The following is a 5,173-nucleotide window of genomic DNA, read 5'->3' as shown; positions in this document are numbered from 1 at the left end:
TGTCCGGCTGATCCTTTCGCTCTTCCCCGTATTGATCAAATTATTGATGCTACGGCCGGTTGTGCGCGTTTAAGTTTCCTGAACGCTTATTCCGGATATCATCAGATTAAAATGGCGGTTAAGGACCAGGAGAAGACGGCGTTCATCACTCCCTTTGGAGCCTTCTGCTATGTGTCCATGCCTTTTGGGCTCAAGTGTGCACAGGCGACTTACCAGCGTTGTGTACAGAACTGTCTTCATAAACAGATTGGGCGCAATGTTCACGCTTATGTGGACGATATTGTGGTTAAGTCCATAAAAGAGGAAACCCTGATAGATGATTTAAGGGAAACCTTTGATAATCTCCGGGTCTACAAGATGATGCTTAACCCGGCCAAGTGTGTTTTTGGTGTTCCTGCAGGCAAACTTTTGGGTTTCTTGGTTTCTGACAGAGGCATTGAAGCTAACCCGGAGAAGATCAAAGCCATCACCTCCCTAGCTAAGCCGGCGTGTATAAATGATGTTCAGCGCTTGGCGGGTCGCATCGCTGCTTTAAGCCGGTTTATAAGCCGTTTGGGTGAGAAGGCCATGCCATTATATCAGTTGATGAAGAAAACTGATAACTTTGTCTGGAATGATGCAGCTAATACCGCTTTTGAGGATTTGAAGAAGCAGCTGGCAGAGCCCCTAGTCCTTGCTGCTCCGGTTGATAAGGAGCCCTTATTACTGTACGTAGCGGCGAACACACGAGCCGTCAGTGTGGCTGTGGTGGTGGAACGCAAGGAAGAGGGTAAGGAGCATCCGGTTCAGCGGCCGGTTTATTATGTCAGCGAAGTGCTTATCGAGTCCAAACAGCGGTATCCACATTGGCAGAAGCTTGTTTATGGTGTATTCATGGCAAGCCGGAAGCTTAAGCATTATTTTCAGGGTCATCCCATAACCTTGATCAGTTATGCCCCTCTTGGTGATATCATTCAAAATAGAGAGGCCACAGGGAGAGTGGCTAAGTGGGCTATCTAGCTCGGACCTCATGGTCTCAAATATGTGCCACGCACTGCTGTTAAATCTCAAGCCCTGGTGGACTTCATCAATGATTGGACAGAGTCACAAGTCCCCGAGCAAAAGCCGGATAACACGTATTGGACTATTCACTTCGATGGGTCCAGGCAGTTGGAGGGCTCGGGGGCTGGAGTTGTATTGGCTTCCCCTAAAGGTGACAAGTTCCATTATGTGCTACAGTTGATGTTTCCTTGCACTAACAATGCGGCCGAGTACGAGGCCTTGCTGCACGGTCTTCGGATGGCTAAGGAGATGAGCTTGAGCCGGGTAAGGTGTTTCGGTGACTCAGACTTGGTGGCTCAACAAGTATCAGGCAAGTGGGACTCTAAGGACCCTCTCATGGCGGCTTATCCCCGCGAAGTTGATGCCATTGCTGGGCACTTTCAGGGCTACCAAGTAGAGCACATTGATCGCAGGAAGAACGAGGCGGCTGATGCTTTAAGCTGGCTAGGCTCTCAGCGAAAGCCGGTGCCGCCTAATACTTTCCTGGATGTCCTGTATAATCCTTCTGTTAAGCTGCCTACAGAGGAAAACTTGGCTGTCCCCGACCCGGAGGCCCGGCTGGTGGCGGCTCTCCATATCATACCAGACTGGACAATGCCCTATCTGGCTTACATGACCCGGGGCGAGTTGCCTGAGGATGAAAATTTTGCCAGGCAAATAACCCGGCGGGCTAAGTCAATGATTGTTATCAACGGTGAGTTGCACCACCGCAGTGTTACGGGAGCGTTTCAGCATTGTGTTTCCCCTGAGGAAGGGCAAGAGATCTTGCGTGAGATCCATGAAGGGGATTGTGGCCATCACGCCGGCTCAAAGTCTCTTGTGGCCAAGGCTTTTCATCATGGTTTTTATTGGTTGACGGCTCATGCTGACGCAGAGGACTTGGTCAGTAAGTGTGATGGTTGCCAAAGGTTCTCGCGACGGGCTCATGTACCGGCTCAAAAGTTGAGGATGATCCCAATTACTTGGCCCTTTGCGGTCTGGGGGCTGGATATGGTTGGGCCTTTCAAACGATCCAAGGATAAGAAGACCCACCTTTTGGTGGCAATTGACAAGTTTACCAAGTGGGTTGAAGCGGAGCCAGTTAGCAAGTGTGATGCAGCCACGGCGGTTCAGTTTATGAAAAAGGTGATCTTTCGCTTTGGTTTTCCACACAGCATTATAACTGACAATGGCACCAATCTCTCCAAAGGCGCCATGGAGGAGTTTTGTCAACGAGAGCATATCCGACTTGATGTTTCCTCAGTGGCTCATCCTCAATCCAATGGTCAAGCCGAGAGAGCTAATCAGGAGATTCTGAAGGGTATCAAGCCCCGGCTTTTGGTACCTTTGCAACGGACGCCGGGTTGTTGGGTGGAGGAGTTGCCCTCCGTGTTATGGAGTATCAACACTACTCCTAACAGGTCTACAGGTTTTACGCCTTTCTTCCTGGTTTATGGGGCAGAAGCAGTCCTCCCCAGTGACATCCATCATGACTCACCTCGCGTGGCGGCTTACGTTGAGGCAGATAATGAACAGGCGCGCCAGGATGCTCTTGACTTGTTGGATGAACAGCGTGATGTGGCAGCAGCCCGTTCAGCGATTTACCAACAAGACCTGCGCCGTTATCATAGCCGCCGGGTCAAATCCCGGGTCTTCTAGGAAGGTGATCTCGTGCTCCGGCTCATCCAGGATCAAACAGATGCACACAAGCTATCCCCGCCTTGGGAAGGGCCCTTTGTGGTCAGCAAGAATTTGCACAACGGGTCATATTACCTCATTGACATTCGGGAGCACAAGGATTCACGTAAGTCGGAGGAAGAGACCCGACGGCCGTGGAACATAGCTCAGCTTCGGCCTTACTACACTTGAGCCACCGGCTCTCATGATGTACATACTTCTCTAAACCATGTATATATTATGATAAGTAATAAAGCAGGACCTCTGTCCTTTTTTCTCCTCCAAATGTGCACGTGTTGTTTTCATTGCCAGATTACATGATAACTTGAAGGAGGATCCGGCTTATGATCGTATTCGAATCTAGCCATAGGCGATAAGGTCACTTGGGGGCTTCCTGTTCAAACATAGGTCGTATTCGAACCAAAGAGAACATAGCTGTCGATACCCATTTGATTGGCAAAGTGCCGAGCTCATTGGGGAGTTTTCTTTGATCATATTTGAATCTTAGTTTAACCCCTTTGAGAACCGACGTGGATCGTATTCGAATCAGCGTCGTTAAACAATTCTTAAAGTCATTTGGGGGCTTCCTGTTCAAACATGGGTCGTATTCGAACCAAAGAGAACATAGATGTCGATACCCTCTTGATTGGCATCGCCACACCCACTGGGGGCTATATGATCGTATTCGAATCCTAGCATAACCCCTTTGGGCCGGGCCTCTGGTCGTATTCAAACCGCAAGCCCCTAAGTTCCTCTGCCTTATAGCAAAGTTCCGTCTGATTATTTCCAAGTGTGTACGGCCGGGTCTCACTCTGCCGGCTTAACTTTGGTTTACAGTATTGCTGAACGCAATGGGTGTTATCAAACAGGTAAACCGGAGTTGCGGTACCAACCTTCTTATCCGGGTTATCTAAACCGGAAGTATGCTTGCAGGCCGTTAAGTATGTTCTTACGGCTGTATTCAAGATATCATTGAAGACAAGTCCTTTTTTGATTCATATTCCGGGTTATCTAAAACTTATGATTCTCAGGGCGGTAAGCCGCCTCGAGACTTGTGATTTGCCCTTCTATGCAGGATAATTAAAGGCAGCTCTTTTGAGGTTAAGAAAAGCAAAGGATTGATTATGACCCGGAGAAACATCAAAGAGACAACTTCAAAAGACTTCAGCATTCAATACGTGCACGATGGCACGGCAGAGATAAACTGTTGCACCTACTCTATTACAAAACTCATCGAGTCCAAAAGGGTGGAGCATTGTTTGGTAAACCGGCTGCGGAAGTTAAGACGCTTGCTGGGTGGAAGTCTCCAGCTCATCTCTTCCTTCTCCTCCGGCTGATCCCAAGACCCGGAAGGTTGATGACTTCCAGTCGATGCCGCTGAGAGCTTCGAACTGGGCTTCCTCGTCAATTAACCCGGCCGGGTCAATCTCCGGGGCGAAAGTGTGCTGACGAGCCGGCGGGATCAAGTTGAGGGCTTCATAGCGCGGAGTAGGAATCCTCTGATTTTCTGCGTCATAGCCCGGCTGGTACTTGGTCAGATCAGTATCGTTGCCAATAAGAGTGGCCACCGGGCGTACGGCCTTCACGCAAGCTGCAAAGTCCTTCTGATCGAAGGCGGTGCCGTCTTCCTTCAGACTTGGGTAGCCGAGGGCGATGTCCGCCGGGTCTAACTCTGGCAAGAACGCCTTAGCCCGGCTCAGCGCAGCGATCGCTCCGGCTCTTGCAGAGGCTCGTCGCAGTTCTTGGATCCGTTGAGGAAGAACGGCGAGCCGGCGAAGGACTTCCGCCAGGTGAGTCGGCACCTTGTTGGAGAGGGCCACCACAGCCAAGGCACGTTGTGACCCGGTGTAGAGTTGCTCCACCAGGGTGTATACGGCCTTCAGCTTGGTCACCACACTCTGATTCAGGTTGGCACTTCTAGGACCTGTTTAACAGAGACAGATAAGCCGCCGACAAGGATGAAATTATAAGATATACACATTCTAAACTTGATGAAAGCCGGCGAGACGACTTACCGAAGACTGCGGCCACCATCTGGGACACTTGGCGCTTTAGGCCGGAGAGCTCGGCGGTCTTCTCGGAGAGAGCCTTCTCCGCCTGTTCAGCCCGGTTCACCAATGCGGCCTTTTCTTCGGCCCACGCCTTCCGCTCAGCGTCGAACTCCGTCTTCAGCTTCTCTTGCGCGGCGATGCTGGACACGAACTTGGCGTTTGCCTTCCGGGTCTCCATCTCTTGCATCTTCAGCCGGTTCTTGAGATCAGCAAGGTCAGCCTCAAGCTTCTTGCCAACAGCCTGTATAAACTTCCGGGTTATGGCATGAACAATTACTCTACAAATTTAAAGTCCCAAGCGTTTTCCAAGCAAAGACACTTGGCACTTGGGGGCTAATGCATATTGAACGTTTCTATCTACACATTGCCGGTTCAAATGGAGTAAGCCAGAACCTAAGTCTACAACATACTCAATCATAAGTCGT

This window comes from Triticum aestivum, chromosome 5D (assembly GCF_018294505.1).
Source record: "Triticum aestivum cultivar Chinese Spring chromosome 5D, IWGSC CS RefSeq v2.1, whole genome shotgun sequence".
NCBI lineage: Eukaryota > Viridiplantae > Streptophyta > Magnoliopsida > Poales > Poaceae > Triticum > Triticum aestivum.
The sequence above is the reverse complement of the archived record's forward strand: the minus strand, read 5'-3'. Positions refer to the sequence as shown.